The sequence below is a fragment of the Sebastes umbrosus genome, chromosome 16, assembly GCF_015220745.1.
Source record: "Sebastes umbrosus isolate fSebUmb1 chromosome 16, fSebUmb1.pri, whole genome shotgun sequence".
Lineage (NCBI taxonomy): Eukaryota > Metazoa > Chordata > Actinopteri > Perciformes > Sebastidae > Sebastes > Sebastes umbrosus.
This window is the reverse complement of record NC_051284.1, coordinates 3,540,334-3,555,766: the sequence shown is the minus strand read 5'-3', so window position 1 is coordinate 3,555,766 and position 15,433 is coordinate 3,540,334. Positions and strand designations below refer to the sequence as shown.

Genomic DNA, 15,433 nt, shown 5'->3' with positions numbered 1-15,433 from the left:
GAACTGGAAGTGTGTTTCTCAACTGAACCTGACTATAGCCATGCAAGTGATACTCTTTACAGTATTCACCATCTTAGATTACTGTAGTGTGTCAGTATACAACCCTACAACCCAGTCTCCTGCAATATTACGTTCCAATTAGGGCTGTCAAAGTTAACACGATAATAACGCAAATTCGTTTTAGCTCCACTAATTTCTTTAAATCATTCATGCAATCGATCTTTTAGAGGATGTGGTAGGTTCAGTTTTTCAAGCTAGAGTGAATATACTGGTATCATATGAAACAAAAAAAACTGATGAATCCATTGGTACCAACCATGTCATACTAGTTTGTCATGAAGGAGGTTAAATAACGCTCCAAACTTGCTCTAAATTTTGGAGAGGAAAAACTGTCATGGCCATTTTCAAAGGGGTCCCTTGACCTCTGACCTCCAGATATGTGACTGAAAATGGGTTCTATGGGTACCCACGAGTCTCCCCTTTACAGACATGCCCACTTTATGATAATCACATGCAGTTTGGGGTAAGTCATAGTCAAGTCAGCACACTGACACACTGACAGCTGTTGTTGCCTGTTGGGCTGCAGTTTGCCATGTTATGATTTGAGCATATTGTTTTATGTTAAATGCAGTACCTGTGAGGGTTTCTGGACAATATCTGTCATTGTTTTGTGTTGTTAATTGATTTACAATAATAAATATATTCATACATTTGCATAAAGCAGCATATTTGTCCACTCCCATGTCGATAAGAGTATTAAATATGCAATTAGTTTTCCCTAATAATAATAAAACATTTGTCATAGTTGGAAAAGTCCAGGTGTTACTAATAACATCAATGATGGCTCTGTTCCAAGTGTCCCAGTAAGGCATGAGTGAGTGTGACAGGGAGCCAGCATGAACAGGTCCGTGAACCTGAAGCAGCTAGATGGAACTCAGACATCATTGTATTCTTTACACCTCTTCTTTTCCTACTGGCACATGTCAAAATGTGTGACATGGAAAAAAACGGCCCTATAGAGCTTTTCTACTTTAGAGGACAGACACAGCCACCCAGGTCTTCAGCTATATCCAATTCACAAAATAATGTAAATAGCTTTCTGGCTGAATGGCTCTTCATAATTTGGTATAAGCAAGACAGTGTGTCCTTAATTGTCTTTTAAAGGGATTCTATGTAAGAATCAGAAATTGCTCGTTAACAGCGACACCTGTGGCCGTTAAGTCAACGAAAGTCAGCATCCTGTTGCTTGCGCTCGCGCTTGCGCTCGCTCTACATAGACATGAACGAGCATCGCTCAAAACAGTGAGGCGACACACGTCAGCTAAAACCACAATATCACTCATCACACATATTTCACCTGCTTGGCAGTAATGTTAGCTGACCAGACGAAGGTCTCTCCATGAATTGATGCTGATACTGTGTTGTCCTGCTTCAGCCTCCCGACCGCGGCCGGAGGGGACAGGGGAGACACCGGAGTTTTAGTCGGAGACGATAACGTTTCTCGCTGAAGAGCCCCGTCACTTCACAAGACACGGAAACCTCTGTTGGTCTGGAGGAGCTGCAGCAGTTATTTCTGCACAAACGTCCACTGTACATTCACTAGATATTCTCAGAGCTACTAACTCTTTTGCAGTGTGGAGTGTGCGCACATGCACGTGAGAGGTGGAGCTAGAGAGCGAGTGAGAACGAGCGCGGTGTGTGAGTGAAGGCAGGCAGGCAGAGGAGCAGAGGAGCAGAGTACAGCAGAGACTCCGGCCCTGGAGACGGTCTCCCCTGTGTCTTCTTGCCGTGGTCAGGGGGCTGAAACAGGAAGAGTTGACACTGTTTAACAGACGGGCTTCACTAGATACAACTTTATGGTTTTGGTGCTTCCGTGTAGTTTGTGTTGGAGTCTGAGTCTGAACAGCGTAGCCACATGCAAGCCTGCATGGGACACAGACCTGCATTGATTTATACGTGTGAGAGGTTACAAACAGTCCCTTTAAAGGGTGTGAATAGATTTACTTTTTGTGTGGCTTTATGAATGAAGATCACACAATAAAAAGGTCTATTCATCTTTAGTTTCACGCCACATTTTTCCAATGATCAAGAGCAAATAGGGTTTTTAGCTGGCTGTCCTTGAGGCTATTTCAAAGGTTTTCTTTAGTGTAAAATCACCTGATAATAAGAGTCATTACCTGGAGTCAAATATATATTATAAACCACAAATCATCCAGAGAAAACATTAAACATGAAAAACTATTATATAGAAATATACATAGAAAATGGGCCAAAATATATTATATATTTATAATATATATTTGACTTCATCCCTTATGTGTTGGATTTAATGTGTTTATATATTAGTTATTTTGTTGTCTCTAGTTGTTCTCGATCTTTTTCATAGAGGCATATTTTGTCCCCTCTCTGGGGGGAATATCAGACAGTGTTGTCCAGCTCTGCTCTGATTGGTCCAGTGAGTAGGTTGACAAACACATACATCTATTTTTTCTATATATTGTTTTTAAATTATAAATATCTTTGAAGATTTGTGACTTATAATGTTTGAACTTATCCTGTGATGTGATAGATTAGTGCTTGTGCAACAATGACTTTATACTTTCAGTGTTGTCTTTTAGAGGAATGTTCTGCCTGCCCTGATTGGTCCAGCTGCGTGACCTGATTGACTTCCAATCAAGCAGATCAGAAGCACCTGAGTGGTGATGTGTCCGTGTCCACATATTGCCTGTACTGCTCTGTGATGCTGACTTGACAATGCCTGACGAAGATCTCTGTTAGATTGAAACGTTGCTTCATTAAAATTGTTGGGAGCTACCTGTGCAGTGTGCGGATCCTGTTTTCTATTTTTTTATTTTCAAAGCGCTCCCTCTAGACCTCTGACCTCCAGATCAGTGAATGTAAATGGGTTCTGTGGGTACCCACGAATCTCCCCTTTACAGACATGCCCACTTTATGATAATCACATGCAGTTTGGGGCAAGTCATAGTCAAGTCAGCACACTGACACACTGACAGCTGTTGTTGCCTGTTGGGCTGCAGTTTGCCATGTTATGATTTGAGCATATTGTTTTATGCTAAATGCAGTACCTGTGAGGGTTTCTGGACAATATCTGTCATTGTTTTGTGTTGTTAATTGATTTCCAATAATAAATATATACATACATTTGCACAAAGCAGCATATTTGTCCACTCCCATGTTGATAAGAGTATTAAATACTTGACAAATCTCCCTTTAAGGTACATTTTGAACAGATAAAAAATGTGCAAGAAATTAGCGATTAATCGCGATTAAACATTTTAATCGAATGACAGCCCTAAAGTAAATAAATAGTTATAATAGTATGCATATTTATAATATACCATTTCAGTATAGACATTCAAATTATGACAATAGAATATAAATAATTTTGTTTTACGGCACTTTGTAGGTGGACGTTTTACAAAATATCTTTCCACTTATCAACTATAAACTGAGGACTCAAAGTCCCCATTTTGTAATGAAACTGTTAGGGAGGTATGGGGCTTTCATTACAAACTGGCAGAAGCGTAGCTCTGCTGCTGGGCGCTTAATGGAATGACCAATTGACTTTTAGTTCTTATCAATATACGTTCTTTGCCGTAGCTCTCCAACACGTTTGGCACACGGGAGAGGCTTCTTTGGCTGCAATCTGCTCTACCAGATCCTACACACTGCTCCTTTAAAGAGACTGCATGTAAGTTTTTACATGTATTAAATGTTTTTTTATTGCCAATGTGTGAACAGGTTGTAACCTACCTAAAAATGAGACCTTCTGCGACTTTTTGGGTTTCCTCTCTTCAGCGTCGCTGACAGGGCTAACAGTGTCCAACGATAGCTAACGCCACCACAACTCAGACTCCAACAAACTCCCCAGAAGCACAAAAAAAAAAGTCATATCTAGTGAAGCCCGTCTCGCAAAACAGGAATGTGACTGACGTCAGAGGAAAACTAGGATCAACATCGGCCGGGCCTTTGATTCATGGAGGGACCTTCGTTTGGTTTTGGGTATCAAAACGAACCCTGGCAAAACTGCTACTGGACACAGTTAAGTTAACGTTAGTAAGCAGGTGAACTATATAGTGATATTGTGGTTTCAGCTGTCAATCACATTCAGTGTTTTGACCGACGCTCGCTCACGTCTATGTAGTGCGAGCTCGAGCAACAGGACGCAGACTGTCATCGACTTAATGACCACAGGTGTCGCTGTTAACAAGCAATTTCGGATTCTTACATAGAGCCCCTTTAAAGGTCCCATATTGTAAAAAGTGAGATTTTCATGTCTGTTATATTATAAAGCAGGTTTCAGTGCTATAAAAATACGGTTAAACTATCAAAATGCTCAATATATGGAGAAATACACACGGCCCGTATTCAGAAATTGTGCGTTTGAAACAAGTCGTTAGGATTTTTGTCCATTTGTGATGTCACAAATATACAATATATAGACCATTACAAGGTTTTAAAAGTAAACATTCTTAATGTGTCCCAGTTTATTTCCTGTTGCAGTGTATGTAAATAACATTAGCTGACAGGAAGTAAACATGGACCCAAACTGTTGCTAAGCAACGCAATTCCGTTGAAATGCACTCAAACGGAGCGTTTCATGCAGAGGGTGAACACAGGTATATTCAGGCAGACGGTATGAGGATAATAAAGTTTTTTTTGAACATTACAGCATGTAAACATGTTCTAGTAGAAACACAAAATACAAGTATGAACCTGAAAATGAGCACGATATGGGACCTTTAAGTTTTATAATTGATTAGCTATTGGACCGAAGATTAATCATCAACTATTTTGATCTATTAATCATTTCAGTCAGTTTTCAAGAAATAAAATGCCAAACATTCTCTGGCTTTTTTTTTTGTCATATAGGCAGAAAACTGAAAATCTTTGGTTAGGACAAAACAAGCAATTTGATAACCTAGGGCTATGCAAAATTGTATTTTCATTATTTTCTGATATTCTAAAAAAATTAATAATCTTCCTTAGAATATTCTAACAAATCATTAGGCAGAACAAAACAGTTGAAATGCATAATGTGTTAGTTTGAGAGATAAAATGTGTAAAGCACCGAGTCAATGCTGGGGGGGGGGGGTCTCCATCATCGAAGGAGCAGGGTGTGGGGGGGCTCGGCCGTTGTTGTGAATGAGGGCCAGCATGACGTCAGGAAGCCAATGTCAACAATGCAGCTCCTAGAGGAGAAAAGGCGTTTCATCCCAACACATCCAGCACACACCCACTGATCCACTGATGCCTGCGGTCCAGTAGCAGCAGCAGCGGTTCTGGCTGCAACAACAATGTGGACTCACTCTTATTTCTGAGGGATTGAAACGCAGACGAGCAGGAGAGAAAGAAACAAAAAGAAGCGGGTAAGTCAGTCGCTCCCAGCAGCGTTACGAGGATAATAATAAGCAACCATCGGGGCTTTACTACAGCAGACTACGGGAGCCGCTTGTCAGCCGCGGATCTGCTGCTACTAATCTGTCTGGCTCTGCTCACTAGTTCGTGTTGTAGTAACACACCACTACTGTAGTGTACACTGTCTGCTATAGTACTCATTATCCCTGAGCTGTGTAGCTGCTGTGGTCTGGACACCGTGGTGGTGTTCAGGTTAGCAGAGCAGAGGATGCTGTGTGGTCGGCAGCGTGTTGAAGCCATGGATGTATTGGTTGAAGCTAGCTAGGTGTTGTGCGTAAATGTGTTCCCTTCACAAAAACAACGTGTTTCTCTCTCTTCGCCTCGGTGTTACGTCGGGAAAGTGCAGCTCCTAACCGAGCCGGGTTGTGTTTCTGGACTGTTTCACGAACTGTTTGTGTTGCTATAACGACTTTTAAAAAAAATAAAAACAATTCACGCATTTCTCTGAATGAATATTGGTAGTAACGTAACGTGCACGGTTATGGTGCGGTGGTGTGTTGGTGGTGTCATTGTGACAGAGGGAGGAAGTTGTCGGTGTTTAGTCATTAGAGTGGTTTTATTGAAGCTAACCACATCACACCTCTACAATAACACATATCGATGGAAGACTATACGGAGGTGGAGGGGGGGCACATGTTTTGCACGGGGAGACAAACGCCACCACCGGGTGTGTATGTGTATCTGCTGCTGTCATGCTGGGGGAGGACGGAGGAAGGAGGAAGGGTCTGCAGAGGGACAAAGGAGCCAGCCTCCCACCCCCCTATTCCCGCCCTCAGCCGCCGAGCAGCCGCTTCAGTAAACCTCGGAATAAAGCGAGAATGTGAAAGTATGGTACTAAATATTAATGTGTCTTCTATATATGAGAACATATGTGTCAAAACGAGCTGTTCCACTGGCCCTTTACCTACAGGACAATTCACGACCTTAAAAAGGTCTAAAAATAGTAAATACTGAGGTCTTCTTTTACTAGCCTCATAAATGTAGACTATGGAAAAATATTTTTTATATTCAATTAACACCCGAGCCTTTACCTGAAGTTAAGATAATGTATATTCTGACTGGAGTAAGTGGTTGTAAACATGCCCTTATTGTGAAAGGATTATCTCTTTGTCATCCTTCCTACAAAGCCATTCTTCCATCTTCCTCCTCTCTCTCCCCCTCCCTCTCTCCTCTCTCTCTCCTAATGGGAAAACAGCAGCATCAGAGTATTTGCTGCACTTGGTTGTGTTGGAGGGGGGGGGGGCTGGGGGGGGGGGGGTGACATACAGTTCAGCTGAATGGAGCAGATGAGAGATGACTGAGGCCAATGAAATATTTACCGCCACCACTTCCAGACAGTTATCTTGAGCTAAGACTGATATCTCTGTCCTGCTGTCTTTGCTGTAGTTATGGCCTGTATTATCTGCCCACAGTTGTATACTAACATAACATAAAGAGATCATTCACTGTACTTTATTAAAGGGGCACTCAACAGATTTTTTTACACCTCATCCGTGTTGGTTTACTTCTCATGGAGGGGCACTGCCCATCTTGTGAAAACAGTTACATAACGTCCTCTGTGGAGCTTTTGTCGAGACAGAGACGATAAGTGATGACGATTGTTACAGTCTTCATTAAAAAAAGTGATGTCATTGTGGTTATCTCAGCTTGAGACTGCAGATTCATCTCAGAGAACCTGAGTTACAAACCGGGGATGAAGCCTTTAAAAAAAAAAAAACGGTCTCACGGGAAGGCGTTTTCATACCACAAAATTACACAGTCATTCTGCGTGTCACGAGTATGCATTTTAGCTTTTATGCGTGTGTCATTTGTACGCCATGCAAATGTCCGCAGTTCAGGCAAGAAAACCACTTAGTTAGGGTAAGGGGAAAATGTCATGGTTGGGGCTTAAAATAAGTACTTAAATTAAGTCAAACACGTACCATAGCATTGGATGCGTTTGCATTGCAGTCAATACGGATTAGGGATGCTAATTTTGAAAGATTTTCTTAACCGATAACCGACCCTTATTATCTGATTATTAACCGTTTGCCGACAAGATTTGTTACTGTAGCAGCCACGATGCTGCGTTCACTGTCTCCAGTTCACTGTCAGGAGAGCTACTGTAGCAGCCACGATGGTGCGTTCACTGTCTGCAGTTCAGCGTCAGGAGAGCTACTGTAGCAGCCACGATGCTGCATTCACTGTCTCCAGTTCACTTCCCGGGAGCGTTAACTTAGCAGCTACGATGCTGCATGTAGTGTCGCGGAAATGCAGCCACTTTCCCAGTAAAAGTCTCCACCGCACATTTAGTTTAGTTTAGCAGGTTGTCAGCTGTGTGTCTGCCCGGTGTAACGACACTCTGTCTGCCAGAACTAACGATAGCGATTGTCCTATGTTTGTGCTACGTTAGTTTGTGCTCATAATTGCCACACACATACGGTCTGTCAGCGCGGCGTAACTTCAGCGAGTGTCCGACAGACTGTGTGTGTGTGTGTGTGTGTGGCGGTGGTGAATGTGGGTTATTGCTGGCGTTCTAGCTGTGAACGTAGGTGTAGCAGACAGTGTGTGTACAGTTTTATTGTCGGTGAATAAACGCTACGAGGCTACAACTCGCTCTGCTCAAGCGAGCTATAGGCGGGAGCCAACTTCCTGTATCTGTAACTCCGGCTCAGACTGTCTCAAGGTGTGCTCTTAAGGTGGGTCAGCTTTTCTCCTTAAAGTTAAGAGTTTTTCTCAGCTTTTTAATTAATTATTAACATTTCCTTTAACCGTTTTAACCAATTGCGTTAATCTCTAATACGGATACATGGCGTACAGATGACACAGGGAAGTCAAGACAGGCGTACTTATTGCATGCTAAAGGCCTTGCCAACTATCGTGGCATTTATACGCCTTTTTGTGCGAACAGGTTGAAGAAACAGACATTCACCTGGCTGGGAGGGTCAGACAAAAGATGTTTTTGAGTTGCATTATGGGAGGTGTATGATACAGCATGATCCACACTAGGGACTAAATGTCAGAATGTATTGGCCTCTGCTGCACACATTTCTACCATGTTTTTGAAAAATTGTCTATGCAAGACCTCCAACTTTATGGAAGTGCAATATTAAATTGCCGGAATACCCCTTTAAAGGTGTACTGTGTAATACCTGGCCACATGCTCCTGGGGTTTGCACCGCTAGCTGAATTCAAGCTTACTATTAACTGAAGGTCCGTTGTCTCCCAGAGCTGTCACACGCTCTACTCCCAGCGAAGTAGTAGTTTCATGGCGACGGGGAGGACGAGGCGAGGGTGCGACTCGTTTTCTTGTTTCTGCCACTTTGGATTTAATCCAATAAACAAACTATCACTATCACCTCTCGAGGTACAAGTGGTATTACAAGACGGGACGGGTCGGGGCTAGCTGGTTAGCATGCTAATATCAGTAGATATCTCTGCAACACAATAGAGTGCTGCAGGGATGACGTATTTTTATAGGTAGGAACCAGGAAGTTAGCATCGCCCTGGTTCCCTCAACTAAAAAAAACAATGTATTGTTCCATTGAGTTTTGGATTATTACAGAAAATACGCTCTATGACAAACACACGTTTATGATTGTTACACATTTTGTTCAGCAAGATAATCTCCACTAATGAAAAACACTTTTATGATTTTTGGAGCGTGAATGCAATCACCAGAAGTAAAAAGCTAACGAAAGGCTATAAACTAACTACACCACGATCTCATGAGCGCGAGTATACACAGCTAGACTGTAAAGGAGGACGAGTTGGCGTGATGACGTTTAGTAGTCTCATTTGGCCACTTGTTAGCAACCATCTTTTAGAAGATGACACGTAAAGGCTTCAAAATTCACGAGTGGGATATTTATTCTATATCGTAGAACAAAAACATTAAAATCTCTTCAGCTCGTGTTAACCACAGACCTTATTTAAGACATCTAACTAAAAACCTCTGAAAAAAAACCTATTGACTTCCAGATTAGGTAACAGGAAGTAGCACTCTATGCATAGACGTCTTTTGACATAACGTCAACACTGTAACCTCTTCGCACTCTGGTGATCATTTTGGTTCATTTTTGAATGTTTTTGAACTAAAATTCGGGCCAGATCTTACTCATTGCCCCTTTAAGCAAACCAATGTAAACATGTCTTTCCTGATACTGCCACTGGAAGACGCCAAAGTAAGAATAAAAAAAAAACCCCCAGCACATAGTGGCTTTAAATGGATGATTACAATAAATTATGAATTATAATGACATATTTTGTGTGTTTAGTTGACTGTATGGCCTGAATGTGGCTTTAGAGGAGGTCACGGTGTGTCCAAAATTAAGTTCAACCTCCGCAGATCAATGTGCATTAGCTTGTTATACCCCCGCGACAACATAGCCGGGGGTATATAGCGCTCCACGTGTCCATCCTTCCGTCCGTCAGTCCGTCCGTCCGTCCAGTCACGTGTCACACTTTCGTTTCCGGAGCAGAACTAGGAAACTATTTAACTTAGGAACTTCAAACTTGGTATGATGGTTGACAGTGTGGTCTAGTTGTGCCTTTTGGGGGTGAGAAGTCCAGAGTGCCCAAAATTGTGCTCAATAGACTAATGCCATTAGTTCCAAAAGGGCAAAACCTTTGGCCCTATTTTAGTAGGGGTCGAGCAGTGAGCGGAGGAATGTGAGCCATGCTCACTTTTGCCTTGTTTTATTTTTTTGTGAGCTGTTCCTGTTTGCTTCAGGAAGGAACAGAGTCACCACAATCATTAGGAATCATACTGAAGACTCTACGCATAAACATTTTCATATCCCTATTGTTCAAGTGGATTTTGTGGCCAGATGTTTGAAGGTGAAAGACTTCATCTTGACATCATTAGGACTCCTCCATTGGGGACCATGAATATCTGTACCAAGTTCCATGAGTTCCACATATCTTGCTCTGGACTAAAAGTGTTGGATGGACGGTCGGACTGTGATGCAGACAGAGAGGAAGATGTTTAGTTATAGAACCCAGAAAATAAATAATACTCAAAGGATCTACTCTAATACAGAAATAAGAAGTCAATACGTTTCAACAGTTCGGTGGTGTGATGTATGATGTGATTTGGTTTTAGCTTGATTTAAATAATGTGAATAGTGAGTGTGAGTATGGAGATGAATGTACGGATGTGTGGGCAGACCATGTGGTGCCATTTATGTCATTCTGTGTGTGTGTACAGTCTGTTTATGGACGAGCTTTGCTGAATGGAAGGACAGTCGGTGGTTTGCATCCCGTGAGGAGTGTGAAATGTGTTTTCAGGAGTCTGTGCGGAGGCGTTCAGTCTTCTGAAAATAACTGCTTTAATCTACTGTTGTCATGTAACACACGAGGAGGTAACCAGCTTTAACTCATCTATGAAATGAACCAGTCTGGCCTGTTGGTGAACTGAGACATTAAAGGATTAGGATTAAGGTGATACCAACACTTGAACCTACGCTTGCTGAGTGATAGCAGACCACTGGTGTTGTTTAACATGACTGTAGCTAATTGTTTTATTGATTAATCAATAATTGTTTAGTATACAGCATAATGTGTAAGAAAGTAGAGAAACATCAATCACAGTTTTAGGGGTGGGAAAAAAATGGAATCACCTATGTTTAGCAAATTTTTTTTTTTTTGACGATTTTGAAATTGATTTTTTAATGCCAGAATCTTTGCTTCATTTGAGTCTATGTGAAGGTACGAGGAAGTTACCACTTTTATTGTTACTGAGTAACATAACATCATATCCGTTCCGTATCCGTCCACCAAAACAAACCGCAGCGAGCCGAAACGAGAAAGTAGAAAACGGCGGAGTGTCGGCGTGGATACGACCTGCACCCTCCCATTTTAGCGTGGTAAACACTACACATCCAGTAAAGGATGGAAACACTTTGGGTTTCACACATTGCAGGAAAAGCAGAGCTAGACATCATGGCTAAAGCTGCACGCTAACTCTGTCACGGACAGGAAACGTTATCGTATCGCGTTAACGTTGCCGTCGAGCCGGCCGTCGCTCTCATCTCCGTGGTCAAATGGGCCGATGCTACAACTGTAGAGCACCCATATACTGACATTTATGTTGAATGCATTCAAACGGCCCCGATGGAGCTGACCATGGATGTATAAAGAGAACGGAGCTGACGGGAGAGCTAGAGACCACCTTGGAGAAGTTAGAGGAAGTAGACACATGGGACTACGTCCAGTTTTCAAAATAAGGTGAAAATACATATATACATAGAAATAAGATTGATTGGATTATATTAACCAGAAGTATAAAACATTACATGGTCCTTATAAATTAAAAAGAAAATAGCACTAATTTTAGGGTTGCTGGAAAAAATTTAATAAATAATGTCTGACAATGAAACTGATATATTTGACTTCAGGACATCTCTGACTACATACATGCTGAAAATCAAACATTTTTACTGGATTAATTTAGATATTTTCCAAAGTAAAAGTCCCTAGAAGTGTATGATTCAACTTTTTCACATGGTCTAGTGTTAAAAAAGTTAACAAAAATAACAATAAATCATAACATCGATCACAATACTTAAAAATCTCAAAACATATCGATTCGGCACCCAAGTATGGTGATAGTATTGAATTGGGAGATAGGTGAATCGTCCCAGCCCTAGTATATGACAGTATTTGTATAAAAAAAAAAAAAGTGGCTTGTCACAAAACTAGAATAGATGGTCCACCTTAAAGGTCCCATATTGTGCTCATTTTCAGGTTCATACTTGTATTTTGTGTTTCCACTAGAACATGTTCACATGCTGTAATGTTAAAATTGTTTTTTTTATTTTCCTCATACTGTCTGCTTTAATATACCTGTATTTACCCTCTGTCTTAAACGCTCAGTTTTGGTGCATTTCAACGGAATTGCAATGAAATTGCAATTGAATTGCGTTGCTAGGCAACAGTTTGTGTCATTATTTACATCCTGTCAGCTGATGTCATTCACATACACTGCAACAGGAAATAAACTGGGACGCATTTAGAATGTTTGTTTAAAACTGTGAAATGGTCTAAATATTGTATATTTGTGACATCACAAATGGACAGAAATCCTAACGGCTTGTTTCAAACGCACAGTTTCTGAATACGGGCTGTGTGTATTTCTCCATGGATGGAGTGTTTAGATACTTTCACAGTATTTATACATCAGTTAAACCTGCTTTATAATATAAAAGACATGAAAATCTCACTTTTTACAATATGGGACCTTTAACAGAGCCTGGGCCATTGTTGCTGCCAGCTTCAGGGCTAACCCCCTTCACTGTAATCAGCCTTCCCAGATTTACTCACCAAATGGAAAATCTGCCCACATTTGGCGCTTGACAAGTGTTAATTTCGGACCCTGGGTCCCCTGCAGAAAAAAAGAATTTTAAGAATATTAAATATATATTTTATAAATGTTTAAATAAATGAAATACATTTCATGAAATTAATGTAATGTTTACTTTGATGCAGGTCCCACCCCGATTTAAATTTCACCATCTGCTTATATCTGCAAATATTTGCGTGCACCCATGTACGACGTTTCTGAATGCGTGGACTGTACGTTGTCAACAAGTGCTTCAACACATAATGCAGACGTACAGATATGCCTGTGTATCCGCTGTGCGTTTTGGAGAACATCAAGGGAGAGTCCAGTCCGTCCGTCTGTCAGGAACAGATCTGTGCAGGTTGTTCACGACTTGATTCTGATTTCAGTCCCACTCTTCCTATCTCGTTTCTGAAAGCACGGCTGTGGGTCATCCGTGAATGTGGAAGTACAGTAGGAATGTGAGGAACCTGAAGAGAAGAACATGGAGCATGCTTAGAGCTCAGTCCATTTTAACACCTTTTGCACAGCTGGCCAATCACTGTTTAAAGCAGCCGTTACCGCCGGGTTGCCGGTTTTGGACTAGGGGTGCACCGATCCGACTTCTTCAGTCCCGATAGCGATACCTGGGCTTAGTTGAGTACCGATCCGATACCAGGGTTTAATTAATAAGCTGTATGTCTTGCCGTGTGGAAGTGACTGGGATCATTCTGTTATAAGGCGACATCAGGCTGGACTTAAACATCGCTTTCCTAACTTTCTAAAAAAAATTAACAAATAAATACATAGATGCAAATTTACTGAATTGTTATTTACTATTTAAATAATAAATGGTACACCAGCAAATTGGTAAAAAGCAACAAATTCGTCAAAACCTAAACGGGAATTAAAATTCAAGTATATAATGTATATAAACATAGAACTGAATTGAATAGATCGACAGCTATTTGAGTCCATATCGGCCCGATATCCGATCTGGTATCGGTGCATCCCTATTTTGGACCCCGTGGCATAAAATAACAAATAAATGATCCTTGTCGTAATATCGTACAAAACATTGCAGACTATGTGAATCCCCCTTTCTGGAAGTGTTTGTAAGCATATATGTTATAACCACAATTCAGAGCCTGTGAGGATGAAGATGAATAGACAAAGGCGTAAACAGTGAAAATGACGTCTTTTCACTCGTTGGCAGGGCATACTGTAGCTTCAGTCTAACAGAGAACCTTTGTTTTGCGAGTCGTCACCTTTCTCTCTTCTCTAAAATACCTCCACATCTTTACACAAAGGTAAATCGTTGCAGTGATGTTACTGTGTTTTAAAGGGGTTAAACACAGCTAGCACTCATTGTACCCTCTGTCTATTTTCATCCTCACTACGTCATGTGAGGACCGACTCCCTGAGGGGGATGGGTGTGTGTGTGTGTGTGTGCCTACTCACATGTCTGTACTATGTGTCAGTGTTTTCTGTATGGCTATACGCCCCCTATATGCACATTTGATTGTGTGCATATATATATATATATATATATATATATATATATATATATATATATATATATATATATATATATATATATATATATATATATATATATATATATACACATGTGCTCAGTCAGAACCAGTTTCAGGATGATCATCACCTTGTAAGTGGGCCTCCCACCCTGTGTGTGCCACACACACACACACACACACACTACAACAGGCAGATGAGGGAACACAGTGAAGTCACGTCTCAGCTCAGGACAGAGCTTATTTTAGTGGAGTGTCTGTCAGGAGGCCTTACTGTACACTCTGTTGTTCTACGTTCTTCTCTTTGCAGACTAAATAAAACAGCATGGCTTGGCACAGTGGCCTGTTCCCCCAATATAGTTACTATATATAAACAAGGCTTTGTGAAAATGTCATCTTGAAGTACACCGTCTGCATTTAAGTTTTTTTTTAAACGGTTCCTCCAGGATGTTGCGATCGCAACAATTCACGCGAATTCAACCGATCTTTGTGATTGGGGAAATTTTGTGCGATCTTTCAATTTTGTCCAATCACCGCAACTTTTCTGCAGATTTGACCAATCATAGCAGTCCCCCCGCGCCCAGCCGGAGGAACAACCTTAAAAACATTTGGTACAAGCTAGGGATGTTAATAACTAACCGTTTAACCATTGACCGACATTGAGCATTTTAACTGATTAACGCTATCGGTTAAGATGGTTAAAAGAAATATTAATAATTAATTAAAAAGCTGAGCGGCTCAGAGGAGCGGCTCGTCTCTTTAAGGAGAAAAGCTGGTCCACCTTAACAGCCCACCTTAAGAGGCGGAGCCGGAGTTGCAGGATACAGGAAGTCGGCTAGCTAGTAGTTTCGTAGCATTCACCGACAAATAAACTGTACACACACTGCTACACCTGCGTTCACAGCTAGAACGCCACCAACAACCTCACTCACCGCCAACACACACACACACGGTATGTTGGAAACTCGCTAAAGTTACGCAGACTACGTGTGGCGGTGGCGAGCACAAAGCCTCCGGCAACGCTAGAGCTGCTAACGTAGCACAAATACACACACTGTTGGACACTCGCTAAAGTTACGCTGGGCAGACACACAGCTGACAACCTGCTAAACTAAACTAAATGTGCGGTGGAGACTTTTAATGGGAAAGTGGCTGCATG

General features: G+C 41.4%; 2 protein-coding genes across 2 annotated transcripts in view; both read left to right on the top strand.

Annotated features, from left to right (window-relative positions):
* The window catches only part of LOC119474418, an 813,351-nt gene that overhangs the window by 661,036 nt on the left and 136,882 nt on the right, over nt 1-15,433 (top strand). The gene's annotated exons all lie outside the window — the stretch shown is intronic.
* LOC119504364 (transcription regulator protein BACH2-like) overlaps nt 5,192-15,433 on the top strand; it is a 65,471-nt gene continuing 55,229 nt past the window's right edge. Inside the window, exon 1 of the mRNA XM_037796447.1 lies at nt 5,192-5,390. The gene's annotated coding sequence lies outside the window, so the exon portion shown is untranslated. The remainder of the gene's footprint in view (nt 5,391-15,433) is intronic.